At 30.4% G+C, this 21,796-nt stretch overlaps 4 long non-coding RNA genes across 29 annotated transcripts; 3 read left to right on the top strand and 1 right to left on the bottom strand.

Moving 5' to 3' along the window:
* The first annotated feature begins 71 nt into the window (after positions 1-71).
* On the top strand, positions 72-1,537 carry LOC107360215 (uncharacterized). The gene is made up of 2 exons (XR_001568251.3): positions 72-285; positions 381-1,537. It is a non-coding gene; the product is annotated as an uncharacterized LOC107360215 (long non-coding RNA).
* A 2,262-nt stretch (positions 1,538-3,799) lies between these two features.
* LOC107364016 (uncharacterized) lies at positions 3,800-14,073 on the top strand. 20 transcript variants are annotated; one of them, XR_016198788.1, is made up of 10 exons: positions 3,801-4,031; positions 4,122-4,450; positions 4,815-4,967; positions 5,061-5,705; positions 5,893-6,067; positions 6,366-9,306; positions 9,452-9,540; positions 9,622-9,764; positions 9,858-11,017; positions 11,095-14,073. It is a non-coding gene; the product is annotated as an uncharacterized LOC107364016 (long non-coding RNA). The 20 variants fall into 20 exon arrangements; XR_016198779.1 differs by having other exon boundaries at positions 5,893-6,205; XR_016198781.1 differs by having other exon boundaries at positions 5,893-6,205; positions 9,452-9,526; positions 9,622-11,017.
* A 1,169-nt stretch (positions 14,074-15,242) lies between these two features.
* Positions 15,243-18,091, top strand: LOC107364006 (uncharacterized). Of its 7 annotated transcripts, none has more exons than XR_016198767.1 (6): positions 15,243-15,485; positions 15,577-15,879; positions 16,189-16,247; positions 16,342-16,905; positions 17,002-17,313; positions 17,473-18,091. It is a non-coding gene; the product is annotated as an uncharacterized LOC107364006 (long non-coding RNA). The 7 variants fall into 7 exon arrangements; XR_016198769.1 differs by having other exon boundaries at positions 15,551-15,733; XR_016198764.1 differs by having other exon boundaries at positions 15,244-15,485; positions 15,577-15,733.
* Positions 18,092-21,331: 3,240 nt separating this feature from the next.
* LOC107364039 (uncharacterized) lies at positions 21,332-21,766 on the bottom strand. Its single transcript, XR_001569052.3, has 2 exons — positions 21,556-21,766; positions 21,332-21,460 (listed from the first exon to the last, which is right to left on the bottom strand). It is a non-coding gene; the product is annotated as an uncharacterized LOC107364039 (long non-coding RNA).
* Between the last annotated feature and the right edge of the window lie 30 nt (positions 21,767-21,796).

Here is a 21,796-nt window from a genome sequence, read left to right as displayed (position 1 = left end):
GGCGCATTAATTGCAATGAAAACGCTTCGGCTGAGTTAGCCAATAGTTATTTATCATTTTTGGTTTTACTAATTGGGGTCAGCACTGTTTTAATTTCCTACTTTTTATTTTAATGCAAGGAATTGTTAGGAATTTACTGTTAATTAAAATTATCATTACACTGTACCTAGGTTAATAATGAAGCCTGCCGGGTGACAATCGTTTTAACAACTTAACATAATGTTAATGGTGATAACAGATTGACAGCCAACAGCAACAACAATTATCCAGAACAACTAATATCATGTAAGTATATTTTCAAAGCAAACCCTTTACATTTTTTACCTTCATTATCATGCTTTTAATAACACCAAAACAAATGATGTTTCAATGTTTTACAGTGTTTAATTTTCAATTCAACTAACGTAACAATTGGTACTAGAGTAAGCAGTTAATATGCATTGATGATTATGTTGGACACGAAACTGAATTGGAGGACCAAAAATGAGGCCAAAAGATGCTAGAGAAAAGGGAAGAGAAAGAAAAGAAAAAAGAAGAAGAAATTATATTTTTCTTTGGATTCCTTATGTTGTTGTTATTTGGCATTTGCTTTATTATCGATGATTTTCTAGCCACGCGTCAAACACACCAACCCTCTTCGCTTCATCCACTCCTACTGACAATATAAATATCAATGAAGGCAAAGGTCGATCCATCTTGGTACACCTTGAAGGGCCAACAGGAGGACGAAGAGCTTGTGTTAACTTGTAGATCATTTTTTTTCCTTGATCTAACACTCGATTCATAAGACGATGATTATCAGTAAACACGCTATGAAAGGTCATCTCTATGAACCTATGCAGAGTAGGTTAAACATATAAAGTGCCTGAAGATGATGATGGGGCTGATGGGGATGAGAAGTAGAGTGAGTGAGTGAGTGAGTATGAGGGAATGAGATGAAGAGAATGAGGGAAAGATGAAAAGATGAAAAGAGGGAGGTTGGAATATTAAAGGTGCATTACAGAATGGAAATGCTTTTTAAGATACATTTCGCCGCATTAAACAGAGTCTCTGCTATAATCAATAGAATGCGTTGAGACTCTGACAATAACAATGTATTTGCTTACCTTTTGATGTTGTGTTAGTTTGGTCAAGCAGATGGACCATACGTTGGTCAAGAGCATAACCTTACGGCCGCTCAGACCTTTACTTTCATCAATCTTCTTCAAGGTGTACAATTTATTTGCCAATCATAATAATAATAATAATAATCATGATTAAACATTAAATGTGGTCAGATTTTTATTTATTTTTAAAACAACTGTAAACACAAACAAACGGTTAATTTGTGGGCCTTTTTCATTTTATTAACACATTTAATAATCTGGTTCAGTTAAACTTAATTGTCCAATATATTAAATATTAAATAGTGTTTACAAGGCATTGAAAAGTTAACCATTTGGGAGGTGAGAGTTTAATCATCAATTGAATGAATTTTAATCATCCTTAAATATATTGACATCAATCAATTTTTTATTAACAAACATTTACTTTCTTATTGGGATGAAAATATTTTATTTTTTGCTTCAATCTTTCCTTTCATTTCAATACAAGACTCAATTCAATTGAATTCAATAGATTATATTATCATGGAGTGTGAAATTGCATTATTAATATTTTCATTTGATTTGATGATAAAGATTAAATCACGATGAGATTGATGATTTGTTGATGATAACTAACAAGAAATCAGTTAATAATGATAACAATCATTTTTATTGTTATTTGTCTTACAAATCAAACAATAACTTACAGAGTGTTAACATTCACTTTGAAATCCTCTTATTTGAATCACGTTTTTCATGGAGTCAATTGTATGATATATTTCATGACAATTCAGATCCGATACAAATCATTCCAATATATTCAAGTATAATGTTGTGTCACGAACTTTATTGAATTATTGATTCACAATAAATCATCAGATATATCTTAATCAATTTGAACAAAATTCAATGAAACAAATGCAAGTAAAGGTTAAAACCATAAATAAATAGATTCACTGAAAAGATTCTTGAAAAGTTTCCTTAAAATTGTCAGAAAAATGTTATCAAAATAAAAATACGAATTTGTTTCAAGATTAAAATGTTTTCATTGAAAGTTACTTTCAAATGTTAAACTCAAAAATTCCCATTATTATTGTGATTATGAACATGATTATTATTAGTTTGAAGATAGTTAATAATATTGGTAAACTTATTTTACTTTCTTGTTAAACAACCTGAAAGAAATCAGATGAAAATAAATGTAAGAAAAGGTAAGAAAAGGTAAGAAGAAGAAGAAGAAGAAGAAAAGTAAAAGTCTTGAAGATGAGTTATTTCCTGTGAACTTGATTCGCTTCACTGTAACTGAATAGTTGATAAGATGAGAGCGCGTTGTACTTGTTGTTGTTGTTGCTGCTGATGTTACTGCTGCTGCTGCTGCTGCTGATGATGATGATAATGATGATAAAGCCGGCGATTGCCTTGAAATATTGCCAATTGACTGTAAATCCCAACAGCATAAACTAACAACAATTGAGTGAATCTCATCACAACCTTTCAATGGCAACTAAATTAGACTCTTTCTTTAACCTTTTCCTAATACATTAACCTGAGCAAAGGTGAATCTCACGGTTAGGTAAACCCTAATAATCTTGATTCACTTCAATACTTTCACCTTCACCATTTCATGATTCCTAGTAAAACACCTTACAGAAGAAGATAGATAATGATAGAGGACCAAATGGAGTGAACAATCAGTGAATCTTGTTTTCAACTATTAAAATGATACAAAAAGAGCAACTAATAATGATCATCAGCCATTAAACCAACCCTACAAACGCTTGGCACAACAATCAGGTAATCATGTAAAAATCATAGTTAAATACAACAAAAAAAACAATTAATAGCAAACAATAAACTAAATATACATTTGTTTTTTATAAAAAGTTGCAAAAGTCTGAGATTAAACGGAATAATGACTCAATTCAATCCAGATTATAGATTATTAAGATTTTTAACTTGATCAAAAGCTTTCATCTTAAACATAAACGATGATGTGTAATATTAACTAATTAAACCTCCTTGATCATCAGTTTTTCCAGTGTTATAATCAAGAGATACTCAATCACATCATGCAAATAAATTTAATCAATCAAACCTTATAGCAACAATATAACAGTAAAATTAACAACTTAATCGATGTAAATCATATGTTAAGATCTTGGGTAAAGTAAGCACAATAGACATTGGAATTAAATGATGACTTTATTCAGTTGGTTTAAATGCAAGACATTGAAATGAATACTTTTTTCAATTAAAGTGAATTCAATTTAATAAACATTAACACAAATGATTATCATTTGAAAGGAAACAAATTTAAAGAAAATGTAAAAATAAAATGAAAGAAATTGAATGAATATAAAATTAACGAAAAAAGCCTCACAACTATCATGATGATGATCATAAGAAACTATTTCCCAGGTAAAAGGAGGATCTTTAACAACATTTTTACTCCTCCTTATAAACGGTCAGAATAAGCTAAATTATGTTGTTCAATATATCCGGCTCAATATCCTTAATAAGACAGAGAGAGAGAGAGAGAGAAAGAGAAAGAGATAAAATAACGAATGAATGAATGAATGAAAGAGATTATGAAAATTCAGGTTTTCCAGAGATAACAACGGTAAAGTTGAATTTGGCGCGTGGGATCAATAGATTAATACTTTGATCCATCAACTATCGACTTAGATTGGATTATATCAGGAAAAAAACGCAATTTTAAAGATATTCTTAAAGATACACCTTTTTTATCAATAATATTCACAATAATGATAACTTTAAGAGTTATAATAATGTTAATAGAAAATATAAAAAATGTTTCTTTTTGTGAAATTACATTATATAATGTTGAAGATTTACTCTATTAGACGCTTGATTAGGAACCATATTTTTTTACACTTTAACCTGTATGCGGTTTATGTTTAAATTTTGTTCGGCTTTCAAATAAAGGTTGGTATTTCACTTTTTGTTTTTACTTTTGTTTCCCTTTCTTATCATCTTCAGACATAATAAGTTGATCTTTTATTGTTGGTGTATCAGGATATATTGTTGATCAAGAGGAGGAGCAATTATCTAATGGTTATTAAGATGATCTAAGGACAAAGGATGGAAGATGATGAAATACAAGGCGTCACATGGTAACCAGAGGTCTTTCAAGTTGACATGTTTAAGTCGCTTTAACCTGCTTTTTCTTATGGTGCACGACGAAGAATGAAGAAAGAAAGAGAAAAAGAAAGCAAAAAGGAAAAGAAAGAGAAAGAGAAAAGGAAGAGGAACATGACGACGACGATGATGATGATGATTATTATTAGGATGATAATGGTGAAAGTATTAATGATAAACAGCCAAGAGACAGAGAAGAGGAAATGGTAACAACAAAACCTTTAAGAAAGAAAAACCCATTCATGTTTTGGTTTTTTGTTTCTTGGTTGTATCCAAAATTGAGATCTTTTCCTTTTAAATTTTACTACGTTCTCTTTAAATAATAACAACGATAACACAATAATAATAAAATCATTATTATTATTGCATATCATACTCACTTCTCATTGCTTGAAAAAGCTTTGTATAACATATAATTGATATCTTGATTTATCTAAAGATATCTGATCAGATGAAGTCTAATAGCATGAAGCTGATGAATGATTTTCTAGTCATTGTCAAGGTACCCTAGTGTTCAATTCACTTCTCAATTTGTTTTCAATTTTGTTTTTAATCCATTTTATTTAATAGAAACATCACAGATCAAATGATTACTAAGACCGTGTCTGCGTGGTTATAAAAAGCTCAGTGGAATTCGATTCAAGTCTCTTTCCATTGATTGTTATTCATTAATCATCCAAAGGGTCAACATATTCAAAATGTGCTGGGTTGGATTTAGTTAAGGTATGAAACGGAGAAACTCAGCAAGGCATCTTTGTAACAATACAATCGCTATTGGAATATCATCTCATCATTATTGCTTTATTATGTCTCTAGAGCCTTAAGGAAACAGAATGATTGAAGTTTAAGGTGAATCAATTTCTGTGTTGGATAAGGTGCAGGAAATAATTTTATTTAATTACGGAAACGCATAAATTGTATGAGTAAAGAAGCGTTGGAGGTTTTTGGTTAAATGATGATCTTAATCTTTGAAGGTTTAACCAATTAGAATACATTAACATTCGCAAGACTATCCGTTTCAATGTCTACAATTTGATGGTCAATAAGTTAGCCGTAGCGAAACGGAGGAGAAAGTTGGAGATGAAAGTTGATTGTTACAAGAAATTAAAAGTTTTTAAGGTTTGGTCCGAGATGAATTAATTTGCTTTCTGAATCAACAACAACAGCAATATCATCTTCATGATAATAATGATAATCAACATAATTCCCATTTGATCCTGAAATCGGCCTTTCAATCCAGAAATCCGCCTCACCTACTATTCTAGTTGCCGAAAAGTAAAGAAAAGGTGGAAAAAGGGAAAACAAACAAAAGTGAAAGTTGGCCCATTGATTTTAATTAAAGGAACACAAATTTAATAATAACAGCAACAACAACAACAACAAAACCGATGATGATAATGATGAGGATAAGAATAAGGATGATGGACCAAATTTTGACGGAAATAAACATTTAAAGATTAGGTGTGTAATAAATCATAGTCATAACCATAATAATAATTTGTATGAATTACATGAATCTTGTGAATACTTGAAAAACTGAAAGTAAATTATGGTAAGTCAATATTATAATGTTGAATGAAATGCAATTTTCAATATGTTAACCTGTCTCTTAATAATCAATTTTTTCTTCATCTTTTCTTACCGACAGGTTACAGTAAACAGTTAAAGGTGTTTTTGGTAAATTTAAGGTCATTCAATTGGTTTGTGTTGATTTTTGTGGCCTTTTCTTGTGACCTTGTCCAAAATTGTTTTCCCACAACAGCAAATGCTACAACCAATATTACAAGTAATACATATTGTATTAATAAGGTTATGAAAAAAAGGTAAAGAGAAAAGGAAAGAAGAGAAAATTTAAAGGGAAAAAAGACGGAAAAATTGCAACAATTCTTGAGGTTTTCACTCATCTTTACACTATAACTATGATTACTGAAAAAAGAAACTAGAAATATTTGGAAATTCAAGTAACTTACTTATTATTATTACCATTACCTTTAATATGAGAATCACCATAACCATTACTTTTATGATTATTATTATTCTCATTTTTTGATTGATTTTGAAGAAAATTTCACCTTTATCTAACATGACTAACATGTTTCATCTGTTATTTTTCATTTTTAGATTCCTTTTCATCATCTTTGTTGTTCACCTTCTCCTGACGTGCTCATGAATTTTTTAATTTGTTAACCTTTATTGAACCGGAAATATTTTGAAACATGGTGCATATGTGATTATGGTTATTCATGGTAAATTTGGTTGTTGGATTCCGTAAAATATGGTTACCTCTCACAACCTTCAACTTATCATTTCACTTTGACAAAATGTATCAAAGTAAAAGTACAGAAGCAAGAAAAATCGACATTGAATAAAATCTCAAAGGACGATCACCTTTATAAAAGCAGGTGATCTAAAGAAACACTCAAAAGTACATTCACACACATACAGAGAGTGGAAGACAATTGTATTGTCAAACGGAAGAGGCACACAGCAATACACAAGACGGAGATGAAGGAAAAGCCAGAAAAGGATCAAAACCTAAATTGAAAGAAAGAGTGAGATCGAAAGGCCAGCAATTCAAGAGTGAGACAGCAACTGTTAGAGGTACAATTTGTGTGTCCATCGGTAAATTGTTACCTGTAAAAGTATAATAGTATTGAAAGAAGAGACCAAAAGAGAAAGAGAAACAATCTTGATAACATTGAGAGTAACTGTGGTCCAACCAAAAATAAGGGCAACTTCATCAATGGCTAAGGTGGATCCCTCTTTGCAGATGGTGTAGGAAGTCCGTTTCCGCTTTCACACTCTCTGTCTCTCTGGCTCTGTCTTCTCTGTCTTCATCTCTTTCTCTTCTTCTCTTTCATTTCCTTTCATTTCTCCTTTACTATCGAGAAATAAGTGAGTAAAGAAAGAAAGAGAAGAAAAAAAATTGAGCAAAAATGTGAATGAAACTTGTAGTTTGCTTGAAACCTTACTATTATACTTGATATGCTTCTCTTCCTCATCTCTCATCATCACCAAAAAACTATCATCATCTTTCTTCTCGTCTCTCAACTAAACATTACATTAAAAGAAAAGGCAACAATTTCGCTGTTTTAAGGGCCAACAGCAAATGTTAAATAGTTACTCGGTGGCCTTACATTTGGATCTTTAATAGCACAGTGAATCAAATACATTCACAATTTGGCCTTCCTTCATATATCCTCATCATCATTATCATCATCATTCTCTTGATAGCCAACTTGAACGTCATCTTCACCCTCCTCCACCTCCTCCTTCAACTAACTACTATTACTGATCAAATGTAATACACACACACACATAGTTTCAAGTTAAATTAGCCGGCAACTTTGACGCTATCTCATCGTAATACTCCATTTACGATAGTTAAGATGATGTAGATGATGTTGATTGTGATGTGATGATAATATAAAAAGTTGATTTCTTCCTTGTGAGTTCCTTTCCATTTTAATGCCTCATTTTTCAACTTGAAATAAAGACTGAAATGAGAAATATTTTGTTTCACTTTTTTCCCTTCCTTTGGCTTGTAAAAAATCAAAAACACTTATCAATTGCTATTCAATTGATGCTTTTTTGTATCTTTCCTTCCCCGCTTGTTTATGCTTGTGTGTCCTTTTACATTTTATCAACACAACAATCAACATTACCATCATTATGGAACACTATATTCTCACTATTCATTCAACAGTTTTGTTAGACTTGCTTTACTTCCGATTATTAACTTAATCCAAATACAATCTGAGTGAAATGGTTACAATTAAAAAACCTGTTCCCTGTAAAGTGGAGTTAAAGGTAAACTAGAAATTAAAAGGTAACAGATGTAAGATGAAGGACATGAAGATTCACTTCTTCCCTTGAGGCAAATGATCCATAGGAATCATAATATTAATAATAGATGACAGCACTTAACAAAACTATGAAAACACCTGAGAGTATTATTTTATTTTGTTTGTTTGTTGATAGTCACGATTAATTGTAATTTGATAATATGTCGTCAATTTTGTCGCTTAACATTATCATTGTCACACTTTAAAGAGTAATCATCATCTTCATAATCGTTGGTCATCATCATTTTCATCAGCTTTTATCATTTTAACCACGGAAAGGAAGCAGACTAATGTTACCATTGCTGTTGACATGAAGGTTGATATTTATTTACAACTAAAATACCGTTTAATAATATCCTCTTCCTTTGCTTCATCATCTTCATCATCATATTTAGTGAGATATTATTTTTCACATTTAAGGACAACTCAACAAAAGATAATTAATACTCATAGATAAATTGTTAAGATAACAGTTTGTTATGGTATTTTTTTGTCACTTCATTCGGATGTTGCCTGTTTTTTTGGACTTTTTTCTTGATGCCTTTTGATGCTGTTGCTGTTAACATATATTAGTATCATCGTCATTGATGACAAATCGTGATTGGTCTTGTCGTTACTTGTCTTCACTACCATCCTTATCATCGTTGACTGAACACAGGAAGGAGAGGCCGAAGAATCAAGATGAAATAAACAAAAATCTAGCAACTTCATTGCCACAAACAGAAATATTATCTATCATAATGATGTTATTTAATATGGTTTCCATCATTTCCATCATTGCTGATGACTGTTAAATCACTTGAATATTCATTCGTAAATTTAATCTGCCATTGTCATCGTGACGAGTTGCAATATCCATATAATTTGACTAAGCGATTTTTTGGTTTCTATTGCGATTATCCGAAATATTCAAGTTGAATTTGATTTTTACCTTGAAATATAAATGTTTTAAAGATTGGTTCAATTGATTGTAAAAAATTCACTGTTGGCCTGTTTCTGCAATTAGAGCAGCTTCTTAAGCAGCTATTTACGATCAGTAATACTTGGAAGCTTGGAACCTGCAAAACGGATGCCATTTATTTCAATGAGAATATGACCTTTTTCCCTTGGCTTATCAAAGTTAAATCATAATTAATTCTCATTGTGAATAGTTTTCACTCTAATAAACATGTTTGATCTTTATCTAATAGTTATCAAATGATTGTGAAAAAATGCAGGTAACTAGTTGATGGTTCAGCTTTTAAAGAGCAATTGGCAAAACCGTTTCTCATTTTATTGAACCAATTGGTAGTTTATTTGCATAATAACGATTAACTTGATGATAATTTTTTGCATTACTTTCTTTTACCTTTTAAAATACAGTTTATATGATTATTAAGTTTATTGAAAATAGTTGTAAAATGTATGATATTAACATGATGGCGCAGCAAAAGCCAGGTAAAGAAAGCAAGGTGAATGTTAAAAAACAAGCAAAATATTTCATTGACACACCTAATAAACAATTTACTAATGACAATGTTACCGTTCAATAGTTAAAGGTCAACGAAAGGAAGACGCTGGAAATTGATGGAGATGAAGATGGCGAAAGAAAAGAATTTCTCAGATTTGTTTAAGGAACAAAAATATTGCATCTTACAAGTGATGACCTGAGGTCTCTTCAAGGGGCAAAGTTGAAGTAAGACATTGAGATAAACAGACAAACAAGAGTCAAAAAGCAGTCAAGTTATTACAATTTTCGTGTTGCTATCTGTTTTTTTTTGCCTAACAGTTGATGGTAAAAAAATAAAGCCAAGGCCTGAGTCACGCAAATTCCTTTGATCAAGAAAAAAGATGAACAAGAGACGGCAAAAGAAGATTACAAAGATGAAGATGACGATTCAATGGAAGATGTTGTTGTTGATGTTGCTCTTGATATCAATAAAATGTAAGAAATGCTGCTCATTTCATTTTGTTTGACCTGTCATGTTGCAGCCTTTTCAACTGTACACTTGAACGGATCATTGGATACAATATTAGTCGCCATACATTTAGTTTTATCATTCAAATCAAGTCATCAACATTATTATGATGGACTATTATTTGGCCTTTTGGCATGGAAATGAAATTTTGCAGCAAAAAACATAAACAAATTCCTTGTGATCATCGGTAAATTGTCCGTGATTGTGGTTAACATAGGCTTAGCCATGTATTAAAATACATGTGGGGATGTTGATAAGCTTGACTCAAGGATGGCGAGGTTGATGATGAAGAAGCTTGGTAAGATGAAGCCAAGTAAAGATGATGATGATGATGTTATGTTATATAATATATTACATAAAAAGTGATATGCAAGATGAAATCGTTTGATGTTAGATTTGCTTCCACTTATGTTTACTGGAAAAAAGATAAAGATGTTGGTGATGATGATGATGGCAAGATGAGCAATGAAATATATTTTTTCAATGCTACATGTATATCCTGTTGTCATTGTTGTTTTCCCTGACTAATCTAGCAAACAATTTACTGGTTCAAGAAAATTTAACAAAAAGTCTCTCTGGCCTTAAAGATGTTATTAAGATTTTTCAAATAATGCGCTTCTCTGGTTTCCTTCAACTTGTCATATGTTTTCAGCTAAAAATTGATAGATATCGTTGTTTAAATTAAAGATGTGTTTCATTGTAAATTTTTCACTTGAAAATTGAAAGATAAATGTCCATTTGTAAATTGACTTTTTGTTTATTTCCTAACCATCAACATTGATTATTTCAATTGAAGCAGCCCATTAAGCAGACCAGTGCGTTTATTGATCCTTTTATTTTAGTGTTAATCTTTATCGCCATCTTAATCATCATCACATTTCTTGCTCTTTTCTTCCGTCAAATGATTTTCTTTCCCATGGAACAAATATTTTCAATACATTTTACTTTGAGATGGAAAACACCGAAAAATGTAAGTAGAAACTATGTATTGACCAGTCTTTGTTGACCTCTAACTTGGCTTTCTTTTTTTTCTTTGCCCCTCCTTAGACTTAAAACCTCAGATTGTGACCTTTTTATTTTTCCTGTGAATCTGGTTTTTGGTCCTTTACCAGCCGTGATAATGATGACCCTTTAATTCTTGATAGTCTATGGGAATATCCGGTCCATTGAATCAGCTGATTAACGATACTGTGACATGAGAATCGTAAGAGTTTGAGTCTCTGCGAGTTACACTAAAGCAAGTGTAACATCTTTCGAGTAAAGAAGGATTCCTTGTCTACTTTTCTTCCGCTTTTCTGTTCTTTTTCTTCTTTTTCCTTTCTTTCTTCTTTTTCTTCTCTATCTTCTTTGTCTTCCCTTTCTTCTCCTCTTCACCTCACTCGAATTTCTTATTTCATTTCACTTTACCTTTACATTTTTCTCTGTCATTTTTCATCTTGCAGGTAAAAGATACTTAACCAACCGACTAACGGATGTTTTGTTGATAACACACTTTCATTCTGTCAATTGAAAAGTAATTGACAGAACTGAAAATAAATTGTGATAAACAAGGGTAACGTCAAATATTTTTAGTCTAAAATCAATTGAAGCTCTGTTTGTTTACTCTTACCTGTTATAACAGACCAAGCTATAACAACAAACGACAATCATGTTGATAGTTTTTGACCAATGAATCCATAAATCTTTGTTTTCATTTTTTTCCTTCTCTCTGTAAAAACCATTAATTATCTTTAAAATACAATTATCCTCATCATCAGTATCATCATTATTTCATTTCATTTGTAGATTTCTGCTTCTTTTTGCTTTTCCCAACTGTCCAACCAAATAACTGTTTATCCAAATCATTTATTTGACAGCCTGTTAATTAACTAATGAACAGTTTACTTGTCAATTATTGTCACTATCATTTCAACAATTTAGACTTAAAATAGCATTTACAGAATCAGTATTTTCTTAAATGATTAATGATTTACGTTATGAACTTTTCATTATCAGACCAAAGAAAATAAATCTTACTCTTAACAGATAGATTGACAAAATATTGATTTGTTTTTAAAAATAATCAACCTTTTATTAACAATTAAATTTTCATAAATTTTGCTTTTGCACAATATTATTTATGAACGGTCCATTAAAAACGGTTAAACGGCCCCCCTAATTGAAGGCTTATGCTTTATTTTGCCTAATCATGTTGACTTCTTTTTTATATGAGATGATATCTTATTTTACATTATGTTTAATTTTTATTACATGAAAGTTTATTTACAATGCTGATGTTGTTAATTGTATGTCATAACCATTCCAATTTAAATATAATTTGTCTCTCAACGGAAAAAAATCAACAACAAGCTTCATGTGTGGTTACATGCAATTTTCAAGATATGCATAATATATTTACCATGATTATGAAAGTTCATTGGGAAAAGAAACGGACAAACAGCCCGTTAACCTGTCTGCCATTGTTTGTCGCATCATGACTTTTATCCTCCTCCTCATTATCAACATGTTCATTTTTTTCTTCTTCTCTCCAGTAACATCACATCACTCTTGACCATCATCAAAAATTTTATCACCAACAGGTTCATCCTTAATGCATGAAAACAACTCTATTATCAACTTGTATCAAGGTAGCTAATGATGGTTAACTGACAACAATTATGATGACAATTTGTTTCCCAAGCCATTTTAATATCTTCATTATGTAAACAAGAAGCCAAAAGGAGAAGGAAAAATCTGCTGATAATCTCATTAATCTCATTAAACCTTTATTTGTATATTCATTGTCAGTATACATTATCATCTCAATCTTCATCACCGTTGTCATTGTCACTGACGTAATCGTGGTTATGCACATTTTTTTTCAAAATCATCAACCAATGTCATTCAACAAAGGTTAATCGCCAGAAGTCGGGTCAAATGGTAGATTAAGATTAAAAGAAATTATGATCTGTCAAGATTAAGCTTAACGTCGTTAACTAAAATTTAAACAAGTGTAACTACAGCCAAAGCCGAGCCTAGTTTCTTGCCCTTGGTTATAATGAAGACGATAAAATATGATCAATATTTTAGCTGCTTACTGTCAAATATTCAAAGCGAAATTCACAATTCACCATTTCACCATTACCATCTTCCTGGTCTACATCAAAGATGAATGGGAAAAAAAGGGCCAAACAGACAAAAAAGGAGGACAAAGAAATAGCAAAGGAAAGTGGATTGAAGGATAGGTGCAATACAATGATTGGGAAAGCAAAAAAAGGACCAAATCTTATTATCATATCATCCTTTCTTCTTGGTCCAACCAACCTCTGGTGACAACACAATATTTCCAATAATAACTTGAGATTACGTTTTTGCTGCATAAGGAGACAATATCATTATTATGTGTTATTTGCTCCTGCTGCTTTTTTTACTTTTTGCATCTTTTCATGTCTTCAACTACTATATTTGACTTCAAGGATGGATCCTAATTTTTTTTATGAATACACATTATTCAACTCAATGTGCATTCCAATGATCTCTGTACTTCTGCCTAGGTATATGTGTACATTTGGGACACGCGAAGATGTTTTTTTTCACAAATGGCTGTTTACATTTTTTACTGTCTTCAATCAAAGATGAGGTTAACCTGACTTTATAGACGTGAAAAATGACTAAAAAATGGCTCAAGATGATGAAGGACATGATAATGATGATGAATATTGTGCTCTATGCTCTTCAAAGGTAAAAATGCAAATCAATGGCCTGTCTTTTCCAACCTCGTGTCATCGGTATCGTTGTAAAACTGTCTGTATTTTGTTTTTTAGTCAATAGCTATAATAACTCAATTCATTTGCATTTCACTCTTTTGCCCATTATGTATTATAATAACAATCGTCATTTAATTTCAATCTAATATGAATGCATAATTCATGTATTTACATGTTCAACATGTATTATGTTGGCCTTTGTTTTTGTTTGTTGTACAATACATTGACATTTTGTTACTATTTTCATTATTTCAATAAATTCATGTATTTACATTTACAATTGTGTTTACAATCGTGGTTACATTCATAATTAATTTTACTTTTAATGTGATAATGACAATCAACAGCAATTACTATCAACATTTCAGTTATTGTTATACTCAAGCTATCAGTACAATGGTGTCTATGGTTAATTATTTTAGCATAATTGTTGAATTAAAGGAGCTAAATTTATGACCAGAATGTTTTATAAATTGTTTAATCCTCAATTGAGTTGAAAAGTGTTATCAACATTAACATTTGATGGCTAAATTTTCGTATAAATGCGATAATCTCATTAAATTGTGATATTATTACCTTTATTCCAGGTAATTGGTTAGTTTATAGAGTGTAAAAGGTTAGCATTGATTGATGATGAATGTTAATTAAAAGTGATCAATCATTTTCCAAATTGATTACTATCAATAAGATTTTTAACTTGATCAAAAGCTTTCATCTTAAACATAAACGATGATGTGTAATATTAACTAATTAAACCTCCTTGATCATCAGTTTTTCCAGTGTTATAATCAAGAGATACTCAATCACATCATGCAAATAAATTTAATCAATCAAACCTTATAGCAACAATATAACAGTAAAATTAACAACTTAATCGATGTAAATCATATGTTAACATTTTGGGTAAAGTAAGCACAATAGACATTGGAATCAAATGATGACTTTATTCAGTTTGTTTAAATGCAAGACATTGAAATGAATATCTTTTTTCAATTAAAGTGAATTCAATTTAATAAACATTAACACAAATGATTATCATTTGAAAGGAAACAAATTTAAAGAAGAAAATGTAAAAATAAAATGAAAGAAATTGAATGAATATAAAATTAACGAAAAAAAAGCCTCACAACTATCATGATGATGATCATAAGAAACTATTTCCCAGGTAAAAGGAGGATCTTTAACAACATTTTTACTCCTCCTTATAAACGGTCAGAATAAGCTAAATTATGTTGTTCAATATATCCGGCTCAATATCCTTAATAAGACAGAGAGAGAGAGAGAGAGAAAGAGAAAGAGATAAAATAACGAATGAATGAATGAATGAAAGAGATTATGAAAATTCAGGTTTTCCAGAGATAACAACGGTAAAGTTGAATTTGGCGCGTGGGATCAATAGATTAATACTTTGATCCATCAACTATCGACTTAGATTGGATTATATCAGAAAAAAACGCAATTTTAAAGATATTCTTAAAGATACACCTTTTTTATCAATAATATTCACAATAATGATAACTTTAAGAGTTATAATAATGTTAATAGAAAATATAAAAAATGTTTCTTTTTGTGAAATTACATTATATAATGTTGAAGATTTACTCTATTAGACGCTTGGTTAGGAACCATATTTTTTTACGCTTTAACCTGTATGCGGTTTATGTTTAAATTTTGTTCGGCTTTCAAATAAAGGTTGGTATTTCACTTTTTGTTTTTACTTTTGTTTCCCTTTTCTTATCATCTTCAGACATAATAAGTTGATCTTTTATTGTTGGTGTATCAGGATATATTGTTGATCAAGAGGAGGAGCAATTATCTAATGGTTATTAAGATGATCTAAGGACAAAGGATGGAAGATGATGAAATACAAGGCGTCACATGGTAACCAGAGGTCTTTCAAGTTGACATGTTTAAGTCGCTTTAACCTGCTTTTTCAAATGGTACGGATAAGTTAAGAATTAAAAAATAAGGAGAAAGAGAAAAGGAAGAGGAACATGACGACGACGATGATGATGATGATTATTATTAGGATGATAATGGTGAAAGTATTAATGATAAACAGCCAAGAGACAGAGAAGAGGAAATGGTAACAACAAAACCTTCAAGAAAGAAAAACCCATTCATGTTTTGGTTTTTTGTTTCTTAGGTTGTATCCAAAATAGCGATCTTTGCCTTTTAAATTTTACTATCACCTTTATCATATGTTCTCTGCAAATAATAAACACAATAATAATATAATTATTATTGTTATTATTATTATACTCATTATTGCTTTATGAGTTTTCAAGAAACACTTCTCTTTGATCCGTAAAAATATTCATTGCAATCTGCATCTTTTATCTTTCTATTCATTCATCCTTAGCATGATAATAATCTCTTTTCATTCTTACTTCAGAAAGTCATCTTTAAATGAAAATGAATTCAATTTTGTTTCTGTCTTTCGTTGATGCACAGGTAATTAAAACTCAGTATACGCTGCTGGTTAATGCTATAAAAAATTACAAATGATTTTAAAATAATGCCGAGCTATACCTTAAATGTTTTGCAGGTTTCTTTTCAGGTTGATTTCACATCAGAAAATTATGCTCAATAGCGCTGAGTCAGCCATGGCGAAACGGAGGAGAAAGTTGGAGATGAAAGTTGATTGTTACAAGAAATTAAAAGTTTTTAAGGTTTGGTCCGAGATGAATTAATTTGCTTTCTGAATCAACAACAACAACAACAACAATATCATCTTCATGATAATAATGATAATCAACATAATTCCCATTTGATCCTGAAATCGGCCTTTCAATCCAGAAATCCGCCTCACCTACTATTCTAGTTGCCGAAAAGTAAAGAAAAGGTGGAAAAAGGGAAAACAAACAAAAGTGAAAGTTGGCCCATTGATTTTAATTAAAGGAACACAAATTAAATAATAACAGCAACAACAACAACAAAACCGATGATGATAATGATGATGATGAGGATAAGGATGATGATGGACCAAATTTTGACGGAAATAAACATTTAAAGATTAGGTGTGTAATAAATCATAGTCATAACCATAATAATAATTTGTATGAATTACATGAATCTTGTGAATACTTGAAAAAACTGAAAGTAAATTATGGTAAGTCAATATTATAATGTTGAATGAAATGCAATTTTCAATATGTTAACCTGTCTCTTAATAATCAATTTTTTCTTCATCTTTTCTTACCGACAGGTTACAGTAAACAGTTAAAGGTGTTTTTGGTAAATTTAAGGTCATTCAATTGGTTTTTGTTGATTTTTGTGGCCTTTTCTTGTGACCTTGTCCAAAATTGTTTTCCCACAACAGCAAATGCTACAACCAATATTACAAGTAATACATATTGTATTAATAAGGTTATGAAAAAAAGGTAAAGAGAAAAGGAAAGAAGAGAAAATTTAAAGGGAAAAAGACGGAAAAATTGCAAAAATTCTTGATGTTTTCACTCATCTTTACACTATCACTATGATTACTGAAAAAAGAAACTAGAAATATTTGGAAATTCAAGTAACTTACTTATTATTATTACCATTTCCTTTAATATGAGAATCACCATAACCATTACTTTTATGATTATTATTATTCTCATTTTTTGATTGATTTTGAAGAAAATTTCACCTTTATCTAACATGACTAACATGTTTCATCTGTTATTTTCATTTTTAGATTCTTTTCATCATCTTTGTTGTTCACCTTCTCCTGACGTGCTCATGAATTTTTTAATTTGTTAACCTTTATTGAACCGGAAATATTTTGAAACATGGTGCATATGTGATTATGGTTATTCATGGTAAATTTGGTTGTTGGATTCCGTATAAATATTGTTACCTCTCGCAACCTTCACCTTGCCTCAATGAAGTTCAAAGCCAGCAAAACAATGCTAATCAACTATAATAACATTGATAATGTTGGTCTTTGATGAAACTGATATGATTTCATTTTTATTTTCATTCTCAGCTATTTAACTCATATGCATGTAAATAGCTGATCTTTTATTGTAACGTGCTCATGATTGGTCAAACACAATCAATGTTATTTCACTGCTGTTTCCTTGGACTCGTGACTTGATCTTTTCTTGGTCAGTTCTTAGGCCCAATCTCATGTAAGATGTTTCCTTTGTTGTTATTTATTTGTCATTATTATTTACCTCTCACTGTTATTGTAACTATTCACTCTCACGCAACTTGATTTACTTGATTTCATTTTTATTTAACCATACATTTAACCATTATTACAACTTTACCAGGCTGCAACTTCAATAAAATCACATCTATTTCAAGTACAATTAGTGATGTTAATAATTGTTACAATTAAATGTAATCTCAATATTAAGGTGAGGTTATCACCGATTATAAAATTGTATCATATTAACTGGATACATTGGATTTCATTAGAAACAAACAAGATGATGATATTAATAATTTAACATTGAACATCAATTAAACTAATGATGGTTAAGATGATTGTTAACTGCCAAACCAGTCAAAATTTTATTCCCATATTTATTATGATCATCATTACCAATAAGGCGATGATTATTGGAAAATAAATGATCCAAGATTAATGTATTAATGAATTTAACTAATCAACTATATTGTAATAAAGGTTCATAACATTAGACTAAAATATAAATTAAGAAGCAAAATTGAAAGGAAAAACAAAAACCAAGCCTGAAATTGAAACTTATCATCATTTGTGGTTGTACAGTTTTTGATAAACCTTACAATTATTTTGATTTGGAGGCCTTAAAATCAAAATACAAAAATTATAATACAAATGAAAATGCGAACCAATCATGTTTGATAATCATTGAGTTGAATACATTTACTTTATGTATCAAAAATTCAAGCTATTATAACTTGACATTTAGGTTTGGTTTGCTTCTTTCAATCACAATTTAATATTTAATATGAATCAGGAAAAGTTAACCCTTGAGGCTAATTGATAGTCCTTAATTGTAATCATGATATAAGTTATTAATACTGGGCAAGGAAAACGCCTCCATTGATGGTCCAAAGAGGTTCATTTTGTGTTGTTTTGTGTGTTCACTGGTTTTTTATTTTGAATAGAGAAAGTTATTATTTACAATTAATTGTTTTTGTATTTAACTATGATTTTTACATGATTACCTGATTGTTGTGCTCAGCGTTTGTAGGGTTGGTTTAATGGCTGATGATCATTATTAGTTGAAGTTGCTCTTTTTGTATCATTTTAATAGTTGAAAACAAGATTCACTGATTGTTCACTCCATTTGGTCCTCTATCATTATCTATCCTCTTCTGTAAGGTGTTTTACTAGGAATCATGAAATGGTGAAGGTGAAAGTATTGAAGTGAATCAAGATTATTAGGGTTTACCTAACCGTGAGATTCACCTTTGCTCAGGTTAATGTATTAGGAAAAGGTTAAAGAAAGAGTCTAATTTAGTTGCCATTGAAAGGTTGTGATGAGATTCACTCAATTGTTGTTAGTTTATGCTGTTGGGATTTACAGTCAATTGGCAATATTTCAAGGCAATCGCCGGCTTTATCATCATTATCATCATCATCATCAGCTTGCAGCAGTAACATCAGCAACATCATCAACAACAACAAGTACAACGCGCTCTCATCTTATCAACTATTCAGTTACAGTGAAGCGAATCAAGTTCACAGGAAATAACTCATCTTCAAGACTTTTACTTTTCTTCTTCTTCTTCTTCTTACCTTTTCTTACCTTTTCTTACATTTATTTTCATCTGATTTCTTTGAGGTTGTTTAACAAGAAAGTAAAATAAGTTTACCAATATTATTAACTATCTTCAAACTAATAATAATCATGTTCATAATAACAATAATAATGGGAATTTTTGAGTTTAACATTTGAAAGTAACTGTCAATGAAAACATTTTAATCTTGAAATAAATTCGTATTTTTATTTTGATAACATTTTTCTGACAATTTTAAGGAAACTTTTCAAGAATCTTTCAATGAATCTATTTATTTATGGATTTAACCTTTACTTGCATTTGTTTCATTGAATTTTGTTTAAATTGATTAAGATACATCTGATGATTTATTGTAAATCAATAATTCAATAAAGTTCGTGACACAACATTATACTTGAATATATTGGAATGATTTGTATTGGATCTGAATTGTCATGAAATATATCATACAATTGACTCCATGAAAAACGTGATTCAAATAAGAGGATTTCAAAGTGAATGTTAACACTCTGTAAGTTATTGTTTGATTTGTAAGACAAATAACAATAAAAATGATTGTTATCATTATTAACTGATTTCTTATTAGTTATCATCAACAAATCATCAATCTCATCGTGATTTAATCTTTATCATCAAATCAAATGAAAATATTAATAATGCAATTTCACACTCCATGATAATATAATCTATTGAATTCAATTGAATTGAGTTTTGTATTGAAATGAAAGGAAAGATTGAAGCAAAAAAATAAAATATTTTCATCCCAATAAGAAAGTAAATGTTTGTTAATAAAAAATTGATTGATGTCAATATATTTAATGATGATTAAAATTCATTCAATTGATGATTAAACTCTCACCTCCCAAATGGTTAACTTTTCGATGCCTTGTAAACACTATTTAATATTTAATATATTGGATCAATTGAACGTATATTAAGTCAATCGTTTAAACAATGCAGTTTAACTGAACTGGATTGTTAATAAAATGAAAATGGCCCACAAATTAACCGTTTGTGTGTGTTTACAGTTGTTTTAAAAGTAAGAAGATCTGACCACATTCAATGTTTAATCATGATTATTATTATTATTATTATGATTGGCAAATAAATTGTACACCTTGAAGAAGATTGATGAAAGTAAAGGTCTGAGCGGCCGTAAGGTTATGCTCTTGACCAACGTATGGTCCATCTGCTTGACCAAGCTAACACAACATACGAGGTAAAAAGGTAAGCAAATACATTGTTATTGTCAGAGCCTCAACGCATTCTATTGATTATAGCAAAGACTCTGTTTAATGCGGCGAAATGTATCTTAAAAGGCATTTCCATTCTGTAATGCACCTTTAATATTCCAACCTCCCTCTTTTCATCTTTTCATCTTTCCCTCATTCTCTTCATCTCATTCCCTCATACTCACTCACTCACTCACTCTACTTCTCACCCCCATCAGCTCCATCATCTTCAGGCACTTTATATGTTTAACCTACTCTGCATAGGCTCATAGAGATGACCTTTCATAGCGTGTTTACTGATAATCATCGTCTTATGAATCGAGTGTTAGATCAAGGAAAAAAATGATCTACAAGTTAACACAAGCTCTTCGTCCTCCTGTTGGCCCTTCAAGGTGTACCAAGATGGATCGACCTTTGCCTTCATTGATATTTATATTGTCAGTAGGAGTGGATGAAGCGAAGAGGGTTGGTGTGTTTGACGCGTGGCTAGAAAATCATCGATAATAAAGCAAATGCCAAATAACAACAACATAAGGAATCCAAAGAAAAATATAATTTCTTCTTCTTTTTTCTTTTCTTTCTCTTCCCTTTTCTCTAGCATATTTTGGCCTCATTTTTGGTCCTCCAATTCAGTTTCGTGTCCAACATAATCATCAATGCATATTAACTGCTTACTCTAGTACCAATTGTTACGTTAGTTGAATTGAAAATTAAACACTGTAAAACATTGAAACATCATTTGTTTTGGTGTTATTAAAAGCATGATAATGAAGGTAAAAAATGTAAAGGGTTTGCTTTGAAAATATACTTACATGATATTAGTTGTTCTGGATAATTGTTGTTGCTTTTGGCTGTCAAGCTGTTATCACCATTAACATTATGTTAAGTTGTTAAAACGATTGTCACCCGGCAGGCTTCATTATTAACCTAGGTACAGTGTAATGATAATTTTAATTAACAGTAAATTCCTCACAATTCCTTGCATTAAAATAAAAAGTAGGAAATTAAAACAGTGCTGACCCCAATTAGTAAAACCAAAAATGATAAATAACT

Source organism: Tetranychus urticae, chromosome 2 (genome assembly GCF_039701765.1).
Source record: "Tetranychus urticae isolate SD_2017Ah chromosome 2, NJAU_TeUrti_SD_1.0, whole genome shotgun sequence".
NCBI lineage: Eukaryota > Metazoa > Arthropoda > Arachnida > Trombidiformes > Tetranychidae > Tetranychus > Tetranychus urticae.
This window is presented reverse-complemented; position numbering and strand designations above follow the sequence as displayed.